This window comes from Cydia pomonella, chromosome 13, assembly GCF_033807575.1.
Source record: "Cydia pomonella isolate Wapato2018A chromosome 13, ilCydPomo1, whole genome shotgun sequence".
NCBI classification, from domain to species: domain Eukaryota; kingdom Metazoa; phylum Arthropoda; class Insecta; order Lepidoptera; family Tortricidae; genus Cydia; species Cydia pomonella.
In genome coordinates this window covers 6,469,050-6,491,280 of record NC_084715.1, presented here as the reverse complement: position 1 = coordinate 6,491,280, position 22,231 = coordinate 6,469,050, and the positions used below count along the sequence as shown (strand labels likewise).

The window sequence follows — 22,231 nt, the reverse complement described above, 5'->3', positions numbered from 1 at the left end:
TAAACAATATCGATTAGCTGAATTGACTATCAAGTATCGATTAGAAGTTTTTGATTTGATTAGGAATAGCATTTTATTTTTTTATTTTAGTTTGGGGATGTCGTTAAAGTATAAATTTAAATAATATTTATAATTAGATCTAAAGATTCTAAAGATATATGTAGCATAGATTACATTATGATTTATAATTTAAATAATTTTAACGCGTAGATAGGTGAACAAAACCTATCATAATTCAATAGAACCTAAGTCTGAACAAACCACACGAATAACGTAAACAAGTTGTGAAACAGGGCGGGTTCATATTGCGACTGATAACAGCTGATAACGAACAATGGCCCTTTGCTTATGCAAGATCTGCGCACATACCAACTACACACCAACACCAACCTTACTACGGTATGAACAGAATTGATTATCCAATGAACGGTTAATTGTATTGAGTAAGCTCGTGTATTCACATTTATTACCTAACGCAAGCGAGTCTAGCTTTTAGAAAACCAGTGTAGATTTTGGTTAAAATCCGTAACATTATGCGTATTACGACAGCGCACTTATACTGGTCTAGAATTAAAGTCGATGGTGTTATGAGCTTGTGGAATAACAGCCTGCACAGCTGTGTTAGAAATTTACATAATCTCGTTCTATATCATTCGATATTCAAATAAAAACAATGGTGATAAGGTGCAAAATCCATTGTTCGCTTTAATCGCCATGTATATGGTGACTTCCGTGGAGTTAGTCGATGATTATTATTACATTGTTTATAGAAATGTTAGGAACAAAGGGTGTTAGTTCAGGTAGTTTTTACAACATGAGAAAGGTATACAAGAATGATTAAACTATTGTTACAATTTGTTTCCATTCATTCGCTAGGCTCACGGGCAAAAAAGATCCTATAAGTCCCTTAGCCTAAGCTTACTACCTAAGGATAATACGTACACATGTGTTCTGTCTGGTCGTCTGTCAATTTATGACGAGAATTAGGCACGCAGGACAGCCCCCTGCTATGATGGAGAATTTTTCCGTCTTTAGAGAAATTTACCATTTACCTAGCCAGTGTGGCGAACGTTCATTAGAATTGACCAGTTACAGTTACAGTTTACGGTTCAATTTGTAATGGTTAATGGTCAATTCTTTGGTCAACACATTACCTAGCTATTGGTCCTGATGGACTCCTGAAAGACGCAATCGTTTACGAGCCTTTATATAAAATGATCGCATTGAAGTCTTTAGGTACAACTGTTAGCTATTGTATCTCTACAATTGCGTATAAAGCAAACAAAGAGTTTCGTAACAAATAATAGTTTTCATTACTAGTTCCTGTGACTGTTTATTTAGGTTAAGGATGGACATATTAAGGGACACAATGTGTACAATATACACGTGTCAGTCGGAAACGTATTGCGACAGTTGAGGGACGGCTAACTCGTGTATTTATTGTTATGTTCTTACCACTTGGTTGTAGTACGCAAAAGTAGCGTAGATAACGTAGTAATGTGACGTGACTGCGTAAAAAGTTTTTTTTTCTTACACTTTATGTTAATTATTATCACATATAGTACTTTACTAATGATACTTAATCGTTACTTTTTCTTACAAGTTTGTATTTAAATTGCCCTCTTATCAAATCTTGAAAGCTATATTATATATAGGTTATTAAGTAATGTAATTATATTTTTTTTAATAAACTTACGCAACCCTTACAGAAACTTCACGTCTGGCAGAGGCAGCTTTCAGTCATTACCTGAAAATAATAACAATTTATTAATATTAATCAAACATAAAACAAAAATACAACCAAAGTTCCATAGTAAATAATAAAACTGTGCTTCAAATTAGGTACTCTTTTAAAAGCAATTTCAGAGTTCATACAGTCAACTATTCCCTCATTCGTCATTCGTTTTCCTTTGTCAAACCACAGATTATAAACAATGGGCCATGCAAATCGTAAATGAAGTGAGCGAGCGTGTTGTGACAGTGCTGCCAACTGTTTCGACACAACCAGAACGCTTGACGCCAACGCGGTGACCTATCTAAACTGAACTGAAAAGGTCATACCAACCTCCAAGTTTCTAAAGGACTTAGGTCTTATTTGATTAGAGAAGGACCACGTTTGGGAATTTGTGAATCATGTAATAATGAACTTTTGGTCGACGGCGTAAGAAGTTTGACGTTGATATTTAGTAAGTTAGTTCTCGTGGGTTACGATTGGAGTTAGTATACACTGTAAATAAATATTGATGATGGAATGCAATTTGATAACATTAAGTTACATGTATTTATATTGATAGTAACTATTATAGTATAATGAGGGTTTAGGGTTTCGTCTTTATTGTACCTAGGATCACTAGGATCAGCTATTTGAGCTAATATCAGATGAACTTTTTTCCCTCCACTGGCCTGAATAAAGTCACCTGATATTAGCCCTACTATTATTATAGATACTTAATCAATGTATCGGGTAAGTTAAGTATCTATACCTTATTCATTTGCATATAAATGTACATATGTACTTACGTAATATGTAAGTAGAATCTGTACAGAAAGAGAAAAGTCATAGAATGTATTGGTTCCCTTATTTTCCACGACTGTTCTCTTTCCGCACAGACTATATTGACAAGGGAAGTTTAATCCAGTATTAATCCTTCATTGGACAAACGTCCTTATGGAAAAATTACAGCACGTCGCAATAAAGGTGACATGAAAAAGCTACTGGCCATAAATTATATCGCTCGTTTTCTTGTATCGGAGCGGGATGCGTTAATAGTCTATGGGCGATGTCATCCATCTTGTTTATTGATTCCCGCCGATTGGTTCACATCGTCGGACGAACGTGACAGTTGAACGTGATTAAAGCTTGACAAGATTCTATTTTGCCCCGAGATAGTGTTGTTATTTTAGCTTACATATGGCAATAATGCGTCATGTCTATTCAAATATACGAGTAAAATGTTAGTATCGGTCATGTAAACTACTAATTTTAAAACATTTTTTATTTGAATGCTACGCAATTCTTCGTCCTTTCATTTACTTATGTAAATGTTTTATTTTAATCACAATATTTTTTCTTAGATCTTTGACAAACTTTTTTGTCACGGTCCACTCGTTTACGTATAATTGAGAAATCTTTCCTCATTTTTATATCAGTATCATTCATTGACTTTCATTGATTTTCGCAGTTATAGCCCTGACGTTGAAGTAAGGGCTATAACCGCGAAAATCGAAGTTCGTCACTTGCGGGCATTCTTCTCTGTCACTCTAATTACGTCTTAATGAGAGTAAAAGAGAAAGATCTCCGCAATATGCGAATTTCGGTTTTCACGGTAGGCCCCCTGTTGTCAAAGAATCTCCTTGTCAGTAAAATAAATTAGTTCCAATGAAAATCCGCAAAATGGCAAGTTAAAATATTGGCAGGGTATAGAAATTAAAAAAAGGAACGCACCTCAACTGCCTCGGTTACGTGGTAGGGGTATACAAATTTGTTTTAGATACATTGCACTAGACCAAGTTTAATTACTAAACTGAAGTTTTAAACGTCTAGAAAAGTTTAGGTACCTACCTAATCGTAACACCCGACTAACTTAAACACTATAAGCTCGCTAAATCTTTTATAGGAGGTTGAGTGCACTGAACCCATATTACACAAAAATGTCTATTGTCTAAACTACCTATTGATTAGTATATTAAAATTGAATATTTTATTTTTCAATATACTTTTTGTAGAAACATCAAACGGTAATCTCGTCGAATTGATTGAATGCGTGCATGTAAATGTTAGTGATTCTGGATACTATTTTACGAACTTGTTCTTTAATTCAAAGAAATAATAAAGTTCTTAAACAAAATTAAAATATAAAATTACAAAATAAAAAATAAAGTTACATCTAGGACAAACTAGTCCCTGGACAAACTATATTTAATGCGTAGTAATACGTAGTTATCTACGTAAAATAGGAAACGAAGCGAAGCTTGCAGACTGATAATGATAACTCTGCACTGTAACCTAGTTAAATTAATACCGGCAGACGCTTTGTCTGACAAATATTACATTTGATAGCGATTATCGCCATACTTTAGATAGCGTTTATGATATTGTATAGCAAAACGGAAATTGGATCAATCGATACTAATTTGCTGTTAAAATCGTTAGTCCAAATGTTTTTGATATTAAGTTTTTGGTACTTTAATTATTAGTTGAATACGTAATTTCGTAAAAGTGGTTCGTTAGGCTGTATCCCCTTTTCCTTCGCTTTGTATATGTCGTAGGCAGATATTAGAATTGATCATTTCATGGTGTGGCAATCATTTCATGAAATGACAGGTTGGCCACATCATGAAAAAGTCAAAACTAATCTAACCATATCATGAAGTGATCAATTCTAAGATGGCCTATCATGAAAAATCAAAATCTATGATCCGGTCACGACATATCCATACCTCCACAGTTTATTGAATATGAAAAGGAATAATCCCAATTAAATACAATATCAATCCACAACGCAGGCATACTACCTCTACTCACTTTATCTACATCATTTCTTTAGAGAATGACTTTTGGGATAGTGTCTCCTTAACTAGGTTAAAATTATGTTATTTCGGTTAGGGATATACCAAGTTTCAGTAAAATCTGCTCAGCTGTCTATCGTTTTTAAGGACCAAGGATCCAAACATAAAATTTTTCACATTTATAATATTTGAAGAATTGTTAACAGAGAGTTGAACCGTACCTGGTTTCTTTACTTTTTTTAGTCGACCCCTATTCCTCTTATTAGCGTTTTTTGGTAATTTTTACCGTTTTAGTTTTACAGTGCAGTTGGAAACTGTAGAAAGCAGTTTTTAAACTAACGAATTTTTACTCGTGGCTGGTGGTTACAATATATTTCCCATCGTTCTGTGTAACATGAACCTGTATTGTGTCGCTCACGGACAGCTGAGAGCCCCGGTGGTCCCAGTTTCAACGAGCGCTGACGGGGCAGTCGGGGCACCTCCCAGGGCAGCTAAGAATAAAACACGATATGCCCTTATCGCGCAATACATGTGTTGAATAGACTGTTTTTGTTTTTCTTTTTATAGTCATTGCAGGATACAAACACGAACAACTTAATTTACATAACATATTGAATGAAAATAACAACTAAAAATAGGTGTTTTTAGGAAATAGATGTTTTTTTTATCCAATTTAAGTACTGGCTTTACGAGAGCGTCTTGAATTAATTTCGATACCAACTTATTTATTAAATTGCTTTTTTTTATGTCAAAGCAAAAATATGGCAAAAACAGTAAAATTTCGTTTGCGATCTATGTACATTCAGAATGTTTGGATATTTTCCAAGTAAGAATCGAATGTATCATAAACCTCACTACTTCAAATTTGATGAAAATAATACAAAATTCGATGTATATTATTTATTTTCTCTCCCACATAAAAATATCCATATAAATGGGATAGGTTACCTAAATGCATATACTTTTGAAACTTAAGACCAGGGCAACACTAACAGGGTATGGTAATAGTAGAATAGAAACACTTATCCAAAGGTTCTTCCTTCGTATTTTTTGTCATTTATTTTTTTGTGACAACCCCCGTATTTGTATTTTTACATTAGGTTTAGGTATGCTGCAAACGATACTTTTAACCTTAATAACGTTCAAAAATACAGAATAGTTAGAATACGCGACAAAAGACTTTTAAAAAGCAACAACAAAAGCATGTCCTCAAATTTCACTGTAACGACCCCACACGAGGTTAAATACTAAGAAAGTAGGTTACTCAGCACAAACAGTTTGGAAACAACCACCCATTTTGCTGAATAATGTCTCAATTACCAGTGTCCGTTCATCTGTTGGTCAAATGTGAAAATGATTAGTGTAAAATTGCTGGATAACTGTTTCGCTTGGACATGGACATTCGAATGGGTGTTACTGGGTCATGTTCCGTTTGTATACTTAGTTTAAACATGTTTCTGTCAGGATTTCTGTGAAAGTTATTTTTTGGATTAGAATTAAGAGTTGGGCGCCAAATTCCTATCGTCGCTTACTAACTTATCCCTGTTCCATCAATCTATATCCGTGACATGAAAGGACATGACCAACACTTCAATTACGGCCGTCAATCGACCATCGATAATGCCGTATCCGTCATACGTCTGGTAATGAATTTGTTTGTCAGGGTCCATTTGAGTCGTTTGCCGATTATGATGCCTGCCAAACATTCGGAAAGGTTATTGAGGGTTAGACGTATTACTTCAATTAGATCCATTCTGCGCATATTCTGGCCGAATACTACTAGCAATAAGGATCTAAGGAATCGATGACACTAAGTCCCGGCCACCGGCACCAAGCAAGAAATCGCTCAGCGGTAGTGGATAAAGGCACACCCTTCGAAGACCAGAGGACAACATGGCCAGGATCGCGTTCACGTGGCGGCCGCATGGGAGGCGATGGGGTCTGCCGGCGCACACGTGGCAGCGCACCGTCGACGCCGAGCTGCGGGCAGCCGGACTGAGTTGGAGGGACGCGGAGCGCGAGGCACAGGACAGGAGCGGATGGAGGAGCCCTCTGTACCAATGTGCTACCATAGGACGACAACAGACGTGTTACTTATCTCGGCTAAATAGAGGAGAAAGACTACTCTGTGTGAAAGTGATGTTAAAACCCGTAGGTATCCTATTTTCTTAGCAATACCTCACAATAGAAATACCTAATTCACAAAATATAGACAGTGAATCCATAACCCGAAACGTCGCTCAATCGGTCAAAAAGTATAGAAAACGTATTTACTAAAGTAATACCTCTAAACCAGCAGGGAAGTACTTAAAACATTCTGCATTTGAATTCGCAAATTAAATACGCCATTATTTATTTATCACGGTAGTAAAATCTTAAAATAACGGTTAAAATGACAAGGAACTTTAGTGCTGCAATTTTTTTATCAGGATCCTAAATTTGAAAACATTTTAGGTGCCCAGCGACCCGTGTTGTATAATGCGTTGAAACAATATAAATTCCGGATCAAATCCAATTACTTCGAATTCAATTATGTAAAACCTTTTGGAATAGGTTTTTTATATTGAATACTCTGCATCCAGGTCAAATCCATTGTGGTTTTACAAGTGGGTAGGTATTATGTATTATCCGTATTAGTAGGTACAGAGCCTTTGTTGTTCTATCGCATCTTGTTTTATCGTTTGTCGCTATACATTTATTTTGTCGTCCTCGACATTATCTCGGGTTAGTATTAGTAGTTCGTAGCATGTAGTTAGAGCTGGTTTAGGTTCGGCTGTACGATAAGAGTCCGTCTCAGCTATTAACTTTGCACTAACTTGATCAGAACAAAGTGTGGGAGGGTCATTATAATCGTAAATGTTCATAGAAATTGACATTAATGATGACCTGCCACACTTTTTCATAGCAAATGACATGCATAAATCCCTACAAACGAAGTATTTCCCCTGTATGTTTGTTTATGAGATTCCGATATTTCGTCACAGTTGCACATCACATGCCATCTTCTCGTCACACAGTTATTCCGAGATGGCAGCTTTGCAACTGTGTCGCAATATCGTGAACTCATAAGACAAATATACGCGGTAAATACCACATTCTCATTAGCATGACCAAAAAGAAATAGGTTATAGCTATGTACATTTAGGAAGTACTAATAACTTTCTATTGACACAGGCCTTTCGAGATTTACAATCACATTTCCCTAAATTACTCATATGAAATCAAATGCAAAAGTTTCTAACAAACTGAAATAGCCGCGTAAGCTGAAGAAACCAGTTCGATTCTGGCCTCGATCATCGGAGGGCTTGATCACTTTTTCTATCACACATAAAAACAACTAAAAAACAGAAATCAAAAAATATTTAATAAAAAAACTTGATTAGTTGTACTTTCGTGTATGAAAATACATTGTACTGTACTGTTGTAATATACTGTAGTACATTGCTCATCAAAACAAAGACTCGTAGCTAAACAAAATCTACCGTTTTATTTTATATTCTACAACAGCTGACATTTGAAACAGGCTAGAGTTTGCATAATAACGGGTCGCAGCCTACCGGACCGGTTTGGACTGGGTTATTGGATCTTCCGCGTCTATGGTCTCGAGGCAGCGGCCGAGGGCTCTTCCCATTAAACATTTTGCGGTTGCAAGAAAGCCAGTTTAGTAAGTAAATAATTATAAAAAAATACATTTTTTTTATTGATTCTAAAAATTACACAGCATTAGAGCGAATTAATGCACTGTGCAATTTAAATCAAACAGTATATATAAAGACTAGGTACATGATACAGTCTTAAGGAGATGCCAAACAATACAAATGCAAAAAAAAAAAACCAAAACAAGACGGCAGATTCACATTTATCCATCCTCTCACAGAATTTCATACTTACACGCTTTTCACAGATCCATCCAACTACTTGCAAATACATCAGATTCCAGTGCTGAACAAAAGGAGCGCGTTAATATATTAAAGAGCGCGGACAAGTGGTGATGGGACATAGTGCGTGTTTTAGGCACAGCTAATAATAACATAACATAGTAACGTAAATAACATAACAAAGTTTGTACAGAAGTTCCACAGTCTGATAAAACTAGCATAACATAGTACGAAAGAAAGCTACTCGGTTTTAGGAAAATTAAAACTGTGGTGTCGAATTAGGTTTGGTCAAAAAGACTGTACGTTATGCGTAGCTACGGTACCTACCTATTATTTTTCTTTAGGACACTTCCATACGTATCAAATGATTGAATTCACCCGCGCCGCGCCGTTTCGCGTTCGCCAGTTATTCGCTCAGGTAAGACACTGCCTGACTACTCCAGTAAGAAATGATGTTTTATTATATTAATAATGTTATCAATACCTGTTGTTTGTATGATTAGGAAATAACATTATGGCGCACCTCGGAACAATATATCAAAGTGTGACAATCATAATCATTTATTCGTTGCAACCATGATATTACAAGATGTTCTTAAATTTTGTCAGTACAGACATGGACCCTACTAGGTAAAGTATTGTGTTGAGAAATATTTTGCTGACTGTTCTTTTTGCATTAGTATGAAGAGTGTGTCAATACATCGTCTTACCGATCGCTGCCTTTAATATCAATTATTTGTTTTAATACCAACGAGCACTTTAGATCTAGAGAAGGATCTGAAGATCCTTCAATAAAACTCTTTGTTGTCTATGAACGTTAAATAAGGTGCAATTGTCTTCATAAAAATGTAACTAGCCATATATACTTACATACATTGCCAGCAATTGATTTTTATAACGCACATAATACTGTTTTACATATTAGAATGTAGGGTGTAGTTGTTTATAAATGACGGTTTACGTTTTTTTGAAAAAACATGGTTTTTGCAAAGGTTACATGTCACTTTTTGACATCTATCAATAAGGATAATTAGACTACGCCCCATAATGGCATCATCACCATCAAAAAGGTGTTTTGCACTAAGTTACAATAAGATGTTTTTTTTTAAATTATTATTAACTCTAAAACTCAAAATCCAGAAACGTTTATATGACATTTTAGTCTCTAAATGTGACCAGGAATACACTGTTAAAATCTTTCGGTTTTACACCGTGTATATGTACTCGTAATATGGAGAAAAATAGGTCACATGGGGTAGTAAATTATATAACCATGAATAATCTTCTCATTCAAACGGATTTGAGTCCCAATTGTAAGATCCTTCTCGAAAATTGTATTTATTTAGGTTCGTCCCATATGAGGGACAAATGTTATCGAATTTATCACAATCGATTATAATTCCTATGCCAAAAAGTCCACGGATAACGCTTCTATTCCATTTAAAATAAAGCTTAAATTTTTATAATCTAAATACGTAAAAAAGTACATAGTTTAGTGACGCGTTTTGTTTTTGTTATGGTCGTTATCTGATAGGAAATTATCTTTTATAATAATGCTTTGGTGTGATATGGAACAGACATAAATCCCTTTGTTATGAATACCTACTGATAATCTTAGTCTAAATAGATATTGTTGACATAAAAGTTTATTGACATTTATAGTTATTTCTAGGTTAATTATATTTGTATTGTAAAATGCAAATGTTCATGTTTCCTTGTGAAAATAATAACTGGCTAAACAACCAATGTCAATAACATTTTCGTTAGTTCTATATATTTTTGTAGTCAACAAAGCTATTTCTAGAAGTTATTTGAAGAAGTTCAACATTTATTTACATATTTAAATGTATGGCACAAAACTAATGCCAAATGGCTTTTTCTAGGAAATTACGAGGTTATCACAATGATGCGAATCCTCACGCCGATTCGGTGTGTGGTGTGTGAGCGAGAGAAGATACGTATAGCGATATCCTGCTCGCACACCGGTGTTGCGTGCGGATACGCTTCCAATGTGAAGACCGCCATACCCATCTAAAATACATAAAGGTGCTGCAGAAAAAAGATTTTGAGAAAAAAATACATTTCAGGTAAAAGCTTTATCCTTGTACTTGTCTTTAATGGAAACTTCATCAACTTCCGTCTCATCTCTTCCGAAACGAAGACAAAGGACAGAGATATGCCCCCGGGCCTTCCGCATTACGTTACTCGGTTGATGCCCCGAAATCGCGGCCAACGATCCTGACACGCACCAACACAGAATAGTAAACAGTGGAAACACTTGATTATTTTCATTTTATAAATCTTTTTAGGGTTCCGTAGCCAAATGGCAAAAAACGGAACCCTTATGGATTCGTCATGTCGTGTCTGTCTGTCCGTCCGTTTGTCACAGCCACTTTTTTCCGAAACTATAAGAACTATACTATACTGTTGAAACTTGGTAAGTCGATGTATTTTGTAAAATGCATTAAGATTTTCACACAAAAATAGAAAATAAAAAACAATAAATTTTGTGGGTTCCCCATACTCAATTTTTTTTTCATCAAACCCATACATGTGGGGTATCTATGGATACGTCTTCAAAAATGATATTGAGGTTTCTAATATCACTTTTTGCTAAACTGAATAGTTTGCGCGAGAGACACTTCCAAAGTGGTATTAAAAAAAAAAATTCTTTCACTTCTAAAATAAGAGAATGATAAAACTAAAAAAATATATGATGTACATTACCATGCAAACTTCCACCGAAAATTGGTTTGAACGAGATCAAGTCATTTTTTTAATACGTCATAAATAGTACGGAACCCTTCATGGGCGAGTCCCACTCGCACTTGGTCGCTTTTTTTTATGATATAGGAGGCCAACGAGCAGACGAAGCCTGATGGTAAGCGATTACCGTCGCCCAAGGACACCTGCAATACCAGAGGGGTTGTAAGTGCGTTGCCGGTTTTTAATATGGGAGTACGCTCTTGAAGGTTTGAAGGTCGTATCGGTCTGGAAATACGACAGGCGACATTTCATTCCACAGTTTAGCTGTGCGAGGCAGTAAATTTCTGGAAAAATGCACAGTTGAGGACTGCCAGCCATCTAATCTGCTTCACTGTTTGCTTTTTGTTTACGAAACACCTACTCTCTCAGCGACTCGTTTCGATTCATCACTGGAATACTTACTGGAATGCCAAAAGGGTTATGTCTTCGAATCGTCTGTAAATTGCCTAAGTACACGTACTCATCTAATTCTTGGTTACGGCTTACAGTGTACACATCAAAATTAATAGCAAAGCATATCTTCTGTCAGGGTTTTTTATTGACCTATACTTCGATTTTTTTGTGGTCATTTGGCACTTGCTTCTACTTGTCCTTAAAGGAAACTTAAGCCATGTTAGCTCAGAGGACGCACCACGAACAACTTTATTCATTTGTTCATTTATTTTCCTCTCCGTTGCTATAATATGCAAAAGTAATAGAAAAGCATACAACGATATTTTAGCCAATAGGCTTGCCTTAGGGTTTGTGTGCAGTAGCGGTGTGTCCACAAAACTTGTATCTGATCTGCTTGCCTTTCGCAAAATAAATAAATTGCCTAATCCTATAAGCTCTTAAACAGAATGAGCTCCAACAGCTTCGGCTTGCCAAGGGATGTGTTTGGCGCGGCGCCACGGCTGTTTTTTTATGAGGCCCTACGATTCCGGTCCGCTCGATGAATATGCATTTTATAGGCTAAATGGTGAAAAATTCGACATATATCATAATTTGCCCTACGTCTACCGGGGCATTCCACTAAAAGGTTTACTATGTCGGGGACTTGAGTGTGACGAGTATGGCAGCCGCCTTAAAAATCTGTTACTCGTATATACCGTTGAATTTAAAGCTATGTTATAAAACCTTATCATGCCAAATATCGGCATTTAGCTTTATCAGAAATGTTAAAAATATAATGTGACGTACTCGAAGGTAACTTTTCTAGAATGCCCCTAACATGTATAAACAATATAGAAGGGGGAAAGACCTAGTAGGATTTGAAAGAATTACTTGGAGATTTAAATGAATTCATTACTTTAAAGGGGACATAAAATGAAATTAAATAAGTAAACTAACTAATCAAAACAAAAGACATGACAGTCTGGCCATCCAAATTAAGAGGTAATGCTGCCAGTCTTCTGGGCACCATAAGAGTTAATAGTTTAGTTTTATTAATTACTTAGTTTTTTATGTTAACGAGGCGGTGCTAATATTGTTACCAAAAAAAAAAAATTCACATCAAAACATTTCAAAGGAATTGAACATGAGTTTTGAAACTTCAATAAAATGCAAGTGGCTCATTTTAAAACCTGTAGCCCCTGTAGACGTAATAATATGGTCATTGCACCAAGATAAAACGCCCGACTTTTAGTATTGTCGTGTCGTTATCATGCCACGTATTAAATATGGATGAAAAACATGTGAAACTACTTATACTTACCTATATAAGATTAACATTATATTGAAAAATAAAAATCTTAAATGTAGTGTAGGAGATATCTATTATGACATTTATGACGCAACATGTTGCAGATATTTTTAGGGTTCCGTAGCCAAATGGCAAAAAACGGAACCCTTATAGATTCGTCATGTCCGTCTGTCTGTCCGATTATGTCACCGCCACTTTTTTCCGAAACTATAAGAGCTATACTGTTCAAACTTGGTAAGTAGATGTATTCTATGAACCGCATTAGGATTTTAACACAAGAATAGAAAAAAAAAAACAATAAATTTTGGGGGTTCCCCATACTTAGAACTGAAACTCAAAAAATCTTTTTTCATCAAACCCATACGTGTGGGGTATCTATGGATAGGTCTTCAAAAATGATATTTAGGTTCCTAATATCATTTTTTTCTAAACTGAATAGTTTGCGCGAGAGACACTTCCAAAGTGAAAAAATGTGTGTCCCCCCTCCTGTAACTTCTAAAATAACAGAATGAAAAATCTAAAAAAAATATATGATATACATTACCATGCAAACTTCCACCGAAAATTGGTTTGAATGAGATCTAGTAAGTAGTTTTTTTTAATACGTCATAAATGGTACGGAACCCTTCATGGGCGAGTCCGACTCGCACTTGGCCGCTTTTTTAATCGGTTGTATCACGAAGCATCGTGGAGGACGCCTCGATTTTAATTATTTTAATTATTTGTGATAAACAAATACCCTGGCAAAGTTTTAAAACACAAATGAATTTGCATTGTCGTTCAAAGACTGGCTAGGCTAACAGCTTGTAATCAGGGATCGGAACCGGTTTTTTGCAAAAACATCGAAATAACCATATATTTCGGTTATACTCTAAATGTAGGACTCAGTTGTGTTTTCAGATAACGACTTCGTATTATTAGATTGCCTAATTAGAAATGAAGTAATTAACAAAGAACGAAAAAATACCGTTTTCGTTCCCATACAAAAAATACCGGTTTCCGATCCCTGCTTGTAATACTAATTAAATAAATGTATACGTATAAATTAATCTACTTGCATAGTTTTATTGCATTATTCATGGAAACTTGCAATACTGACTGTGCGTGTGGACTGTGGAGTTGAGTTTCCTCTTTTGTAGTTGAACTCCACTATAAATACAAGGTCGGTAGTACTTAGACGGAGTGTATTAAGTACATAATTAGGTTTATAACGTGATTTAGGTATTATTGAATGTAAAAAGCATTGAATTATTCAAATCCATCTTATACGATAAACCACACTATCAGTTTTATTTTACAGTAAAAGTAAAAATTCGAAATCAATTTTAACATTATTTATTTAAATGTTAAACGCAAAAGACCGGAATGAATTTAATAAACAGGGAATTCGATGTAGGGATCTAATTGCAGTGAACCTAACATATACATTATATGTATAGAGAACAGAACGTAGAAATAGTACTTGTCTTATCTAAAATAAATGGCGTGGTATTTATGAATGATCCGCAATGATTTATTGTTCAATTAATCGTTAAATATTTTTTGATAACTATTTAACCACGATTTTCTAATAATTTTATCTAAATATACAAAGTTCTCTTTAACTACGCAATTCGAGTAATTGCAGACAAAGGATGTGCACAAAGAAGTGAATCATCCTAGCTGCAATAAATTGTCTGTAGCTGCATTTCCGTTTAAAAATAAAGTGGTTTTGGCGCGGGTCTGGGTCGGAGTCGAAGCTTCAGGACTTCTTTGTAATTGATTGTGTCGTCGGTCGGAAATTTATTGATATGTTTACTTTCTGATGAAAAGTGTGTCAGTTAAGTTATTAAAATAAATAAGACGTAGTGTACAGGTTGGCCCAGAAATACGTCGATAATAGTACATTACAAGTGCGAAAACAGGAAATTCGCAACGAGTGGCGATAATATTTTTTTTTTATACTACGTCGGTGGCAAACAAGCATACGGCCCGCCTGATGGTAAGCAGTATCCGTAGCCTATGTACGCCTGCAAATCCAGAGGAGTTACATGCGCGTTGCCGACCCTAACCCCCTCCCGCCACTCGTTGAGCTTGGCAACCTTACTCACCGGCAGGAACACAACACTATGAGTAGGGTCTAGTGTTATTTGGCTGAGATTTTCTGTAAGGTGGAGGTACTTCCCCATAGTTGGGCTCTGCTCTAGATCTGGAATGACATCCGCTGTGCTGTACCCTACCACACAGAGCGAGATGACATTCACAATACCTCTCTTATGGACGTAGTTTAAGGACGTACCCGGGTCCAATAAAACACGACCGAAGGGAGAACCCCCAAACAACCTACAATAAATAGTAAGAATAGAAAGATTTTCGTCTGCTTTTTGTAGTACCTATATTAATAAAGAAATACTAAAAAAATACGATGAAGTTATAAACAGTACTAAAAATAAAATAATGTAGCATTGCTTTAAATCCTCCTCCTACTTGAATTGGATCTTATCATAATGTTTTGACGAGGTTTCTTTTTACAAGCTTTTATTTAACTTGCCCTGTTAGTTTGTATGTTATCTTGTTAGAACCAAATCTTGGAAGCTAAATTTGACCCCCTTCCCGATTTTCGATTGAGCTGACAATTTGCATACATACGAGTATGTAAGTCGGGTGACAATGCAATATTGTGGTGCCATCGAGCTGATCTGATAATGGAGACAGGAGGAGGCCATATGTGTGTGATGAAATAATGCAACCTAATTACTTATGTTTTTTTTATGTCTCGATGAGTATTAGTTACCCGTGGTAAGAAAAGTATAGTCAGCGACAAACAAGTTTTTATTTGTACCAAAAATGATTTTTTTTGCCAAAAACTTATTATGTAAGTAGGTACAGATTGAAAAAGCTACACAAAATGCTGGTTGTTGATGAGAACTAAGCCATAACTATGTTGAAATAAAACTCCTTTGGCATGTGTCTTGCTTTATTTATATGAAATGTATTGAAGTAAATACCTATTTTTGTTTGAGGCACGCTATGGGTGGTATAAAATTAAAATGTATTTGGCGCAGAGTCAATTTGTGTCAAAGGATTCGCTATAAGGACTTCTCACGACTTGGATGTAGTGATTATAATCGGTTACCAAGAAATTTTCGGTGAACTTTAGTAATCATTCGTATTTTTTTTTTTTTTTTACAGATAATACTGGTCTTATAAAAACAAACGAAAATGAAGCCGTCTAGAAAATAATGCTCTTTTAACACGATGTCTTGTTATTGAGTTTGTACAGTTATTTTAATGAATAACACAACGATTAGGCAGTAGCATTATTCATGAAAATTGATTTATGGATAATTTTAGTTGAACCTATTTATTCGTTTAGCGGGAAAGTTCAATAGTTCCTATTCAGAACGTATTAGACGGCTTAAAAGACATGATCTCGAAAAAGGTCCTTACACTCAATCATTCACACTTCAATAGAAAATAATTCTAAAGAAGACCGATTGCCCCAATAGAACCTAACAAAAGAATGGGTCAAAGTATTTTTTTATGAATACCCAAAGACAAAAAGAATACAATCACAGACAAAGGATGAATCTGTTGCTCGCGTATCTACGATTATTTACGCTTTGTTAAAAAAAAACTAAATAGTCAATTTAGTTTACGCGATTCATAGAATTTTAACATTGTACACATTGTTTTTTTTTTAACAATCACTTAGTCTTTTTTCATTGAAGGTTTTTTTTTTCTTCATAAATATACAGTCGACGCGACGTCAAAGATATGTTTCCATTTTTCGCCTTATTACAAAGGAGTAAGGTGCAAAAGTGTAAAGCTACTATACTGTCAGTACATTTATTATCAACGTAAGATTTAAAATCACGTAAAGGTAACATTTATCTATGGTTACCTCATTGGGAATGAAAGGGTTACGCATTATTTTCGGTGTGGGTTTTTTTTACTTTTTACTCTTAAATGCAGTCTTCTTCTTCCTGTGTTGTCTCGGGTTTTTGCTATGGCTCATGGGACCTTGAAGTCCGCTTGGTAACTAATCCCAAGAATTTGCGCAGGCACTAGTTTTCACCCTGTTAACTGCACCTAAGTTACCTCAATATATTCGTGAATATTGTTAACTTAACCATCAAACGATTGCCTATTCATTCATTTTTGCTGTTTGATTTAGGAATCTCTATTTTATTTAAAATATTTCAACGCCCGAATGATTTGGCAATGGTCACTGCCTATGAAATACGTTTATTATGTGACTCACGATCACGATTGAGGAAAATAACAAATAGAAATAAGTTCATTGACACCGATAAAGAAATTAGCATTCTGCAACAATCATTTATCAGAGATTTCTTCAATTAATTATATAAAAATAGAATCGCTCTTTAGCGATAAGACCGCCCGTTGTCTACCATAGTCTAAGTTGTATGTTTAATTTGTATGTCATTATGTTCTTTCATATTGGTGAGCAATAAATAATATTTGTATTGTATTGTTTTTTGATTAATTTGATCAGGCCGTTTACCTCACAAATTTTTTTTTAAACAATTATGTAGGCCTGGATGAGAGAGTTTTAAACCAACTGCCTTAACGTTTTAAGCATTTTTTTAAATCTATAAATGCACTTTTTATTTGTCTCGTGAATCCTAAGAACGATTTTCTATATTATAGTAACATGGTTTCATTAATTTGATTTCTATAGGGTACATATTTTGTTTATTTGTGACCGCGGCCGGCAAAGCGTTTTTTTGCGTGCAAACGTTCGAACCATATTGCTTCAAGTGTCAACATTGCAAAGCCTCGATCAAATTCAGAGTACTCAGACGCGGAGCGTTCGGAAATCCAACAAGTCTGATAAAACCGTTACACGAAACCATTTCCTTTGGCTAAATTGAAATATGAAATACAAAAGATAAAAAAAAAAACAATAAGTATAAGAAGGAGATCCGGTCTAGACGGTTTAATAATGTATACTTTATTAAATTGCTGAGTAAACGTTTATTTATTCTTCATTACTGGAGTACCCGACCTTACAACCGGTTCACATTAGAATCAGACCAAGATAAGTTGGCAGTGATTTTGACAGTCCAGACAGTGCAAGTGTTATTTTAAACGTCAAACTTCTATGAAAATATGACGTTTACTTAACACTTGCATAGGCTGGGCTATCAAAATCGTTGCCAAGTTAGCTTGGTCTGACTTTATCAATGTTGTTAACGGTATCAGAGGGCCTACTGCGAAAAACGTAATTTCGATTTTCGTTTTTTGCGGTAGGCTCTCAGAGCCTAACATTCTCTCCTCATACTACTTATTAGGACCACTTGCGCGTTCCAGGGTTAGCCAAGTAATTCAGAGCTACTCGTTTTTACAGGGTTAAACTGTACTGTTAGTGATCATGATGCTCTCCTGACCGATTTCGGCGACACAGCGACTGTGTGCTTTGAGGGCCTACCGCGAACCACGTTCGACGTGTTGCCTCCTTGTCACACTTAGTTACGAATTTACAAGTGCAATAGAGAGGCAATACGTCGAACGTGGTTCGCGGTAGGCCCTCAGGAGTCGGCAATTTTTAATTCGCGTTATTAGAGTGTAGCTGATCCACTGTCTGGTACATCCTTAGATGACTGTAGTACAGTATAATTAAGGCGAAATTATGTACTATAGGCAAATTTAGGGTACGAAGTCTTGCCAATCCTTATTGTCATTGAACTGCAACATGGATAATGGGGTTTGATCATAATTCTAAATCAATATTGGCACAATTTTTTTGTGACTGCTTACCATCAGGCGGGCCGTACGATTGTTTGCCACCGTCGTGGTATAAAAAATGGGAACAATTTGATTTATTTTATCAAATATTTTAATTTGTGCTTTTTAAAATAGTTGTAGTGGCGGACTGGCCTAGGGGTTCATGGCGTTAACCCTTTACCAGGCTGACAGTTCAAAAATGACAATCGAATGTCAGTCTTACTCATCGAAAATAGAACACAAGTTTGAAGAGCTGCTTGTGGGAAATATATATCCCTCAGCCTGGGGGTTAAGCGCTACAGCTATAGACGCCGGTTAAAAGCCGGTAATAAAAAAAAAACACCCTGTAGCTATTGGCCCTGTACGTCTACCACCAGTTTGACACTGACATATTCGCTAGCGTATGCGTAACTTACTTTCTATGCATCTCACTCGTACTCGCATATTAGTGGGAGTGAGATGTATGTGTGTGAGGGCGTCGTCACTTTTTTTCTGAAGTATATGGACATCTATTTCACTTTATGATAAATATTGGCATTAATATCAAATTTTTCTTCTAATCCCGTGAGTCCTGCCCCCGAACTCTATATTACAAAATAAGTAGATGTCTAGACTGGCTAATAACATTTGTCTTATACGTTTACGAGTATTACTTGGATCGTAAAGAGAGCTAAGTGCCTTACAGTCGGTTACACAAGTTCATTAAAGCCCAAGTACTATTAGGACTTGCTGCTACTGACGCCTAGCCTTAGCCTTACTTAACAGAGCCTAATAATTCAGTATCGTAAAGCCACCCAACTATATTCCGGTACTACAACTATGTTCGTTAAGTAATTAAGTATCAATATCTGTTTTTCTTGGTTTTTGTCTGAGTTTTTTCTTCCATTTTCATTTAAAAATAAAATAATGTTTCCTGTATGTAAATGAGCTAACTTAAGGTTTTAAAGTACTTTGCCTCCAGACCCCATACATTTTTTCCACCTTGTATATTATGCAACTACTTTTTTTTCATGTAATAGGCAGCAAACGAGCAGACGAGCCGCCTGATAGGAAGTAGTCCTCGCCGCCCATGAACGTAAGCAACATCGGAGGAGCCACTATGCGTTGCCAACCTTTGAGAACCCTAAATACCTGCCTCTTGAAGAACCCCATAGCGCAAGGGAAACACCTCAGAAGCCTCCTCACCTCTTTACCCTATTTCGGTATAGCCTCAAAACAAAGATGCAAAATCTGTATTTTTAGAAAATACATTAACCCCCTTATTCATATTAAGCGTGTACTAAAGTTACGATGCCGTTGATCATCGTTTGTCCCTTTCCATCATACCAATACGTAGGAAAGGGACAAACGATGATTAGCGGCATCGTAACTTTTGTACACGTTTATGAATAAGGGGGTAAATATATATAAATAACTATTTCTTTCAACAATGTACTTTCTTAAAAGAAAACTTTTCTTACATAAAGATATCACAGCAGCTACAAAACCCGTATAAACAAAACGAACACCAAGCAAAATGCATCCTTTGTGCAATATTGCAGTATGCATCTACGCATGTCTAGACTCGGTAACACCCTGAGAATTTATTACTTCGTCTGCATAATTCGCTCAGCTGCAGACGGTCTGCATAATTCGGCAACTTGCAAAGTTCTGCCAACTATGCTTAATTTTACGATCAATTCTGATCAGTTTAGATGTATCCACCACCCACTTCACAAGACGCCATCTAATCTAAAAAGCTGTTTATCAAATAACTTACTAGGTAGTAATAAATTTCCTTAATAAGAAACTCGTACAGGTTTCAGTATTTACCTGAAACAAAAAGACCAACAATGGAAAAGTGATTCACAAAGAAAACGTTGCTAGTTAAATGTTTCATATTACGCGGGCAGTATGAGACAAAGAAACCACTTATTTATTATTACGATTATGAGTATGACTATAACTGCTGAATAACATGAGTATTTTATAATGAATCCTGCATTAGTTTTTGCAAGGCTCGGAAACCGGTTTAATTTCCAAACCGTTATTATGTACTTGGCGCAAAACCTTTTAATTTCGGTTTCGTTCGTAAGACCGTTATTTTTAAACCGGTTTTTAGGAAAACATATTCATAAAGTTCTTGTCAGATTAACCGGTTTAGAACAATAAAAATCGGTTTCTTCCTCTGTGGGTGTCTTTATTTACACGGCACATGGACACTATGGGACAAATTCCTTAAAAAAACATTGATTTCATAATTTGGTCCATTTCACTGTTAATTAAGTACTATTTATGTTATTTTAAGCAAATTAAAAAATAAACAATTACCTATTATTAAATTAAATAGTCAATCAGTAGTCGTAGATCTATGAAGATCTGGCGTGAAGTGGCGCAGGATAGGGCAGAGTGGCGCTTTCTTGTGTCAGAGGCCAAGATCCTGTTTGGGTCACTGAGCCAGTGAAGTAAGTAAGTAAGTCATTCAGTATACTTTGAAAGAGTATCCATCACGAGCAGAAAAATAAAACGCAATATAAATGTAAAAGGTTTTTTTATGCAAACACCAAACACCTGTAAATGTTTATTCTCGTGTAACTTTATCAGTAAATAGTATTGTATTTACGATTAGATTCGAGTGCGCAGTGGCTATTTCAGGTTAACAACGCAATAGACGGCGCGTGCCGCTTACGTTTACGTGCAGTGGACGTGAAAACGACGACGTGATTTATCCGTTATGGCACTTATGGCTTAAGTATGGCGTATCATGCGGTAAAAAGAGGCGCTGCGTAAAATGTTTCAATAAAGTTAGTGGCTACCTATCAAACGACAATCCGCATAATAGTTCTGACAAACTCATTGGTACAGTCATCAGCATCAGATGTTCTTAAAGCCATGATGTTCAAGATGAACAAAAACAAGTTTTCTTGTTAATAAAACTAGAAGATGTGGATGTAAATTAAAACATTACTCGCTTGGGATTAGTACTGCTGTTGACTGAACGAAGCAGGATTTAAATACACTGCTTGGTTTTAATACCGCACGAGTTAGTACTACCAAAATTGTATTCAACTTTGGCATTTACTCCAAAATTCTTTGTCTGCCCCATAAAATGCAGTAAGAGACGGCGCGTGCAGCTTACGTTTACGTTCCGTAGACGTGAAAATGAATTCGTGATTTATCCGTTATGGATTAAGTATGGCGTATCATGCGGTAATGAGGCGATGAAGTCTGCAAGGACTTGTTTCGAACTGCATTTTATGAGTCATACATCTGTCGTGTCTTCTATCTAGAAGAGACAGTACTTGGGTCGTAGTCAAGAAGACAATCGTATATCGACAATCGCCGATCGAAAAGTAATAATGTATCGGGATGACAGATGTAACGAAAAGTCACGTGTTTATTTCCATACCTACATTATTTGAAGTTCAGATTGGCGTTAATCTATCAACGATAGAACTCCTAGACACTGCGGCACAGTATGAAAAAAGAAAAGATGATATAAAGTGAAGATTCCCTAAAGTAAACAAAACAAAGCTTCGAGTAACTTTGACCCCCTGGTCTACCGCGAACTTCGAAATTTGTGTAAGTAGGTATATTTATCACTGTCATTTTCTTCAATTATTGTATTTCGAATCTCTGCGTCCGTTGCCATCTTCTACCGCAGTTTTTAAATATAATCCTTAAATAT

The 22,231-nt window shown here is 35.8% G+C and overlaps 1 protein-coding gene across 5 annotated transcripts in view; it reads right to left on the bottom strand.

Moving 5' to 3' along the window:
- LOC133524045 (protein yippee-like) overlaps positions 1 to 22,231 on the bottom strand; it is a 192,092-nt gene that overhangs the window by 43,451 nt on the left and 126,410 nt on the right. For 3 of the 5 annotated variants that reach the window (XM_061859825.1, XM_061859826.1, XM_061859824.1), the window contains exon 2: positions 1,697 to 1,747. The exons of the other annotated variants lie outside the window; for them this stretch is intronic. The gene's annotated coding sequence lies outside the window, so the exon portion shown is untranslated. The remainder of the gene's footprint in view (positions 1 to 1,696; positions 1,748 to 22,231) is intronic. 5 annotated transcript variants of the gene reach the window in all.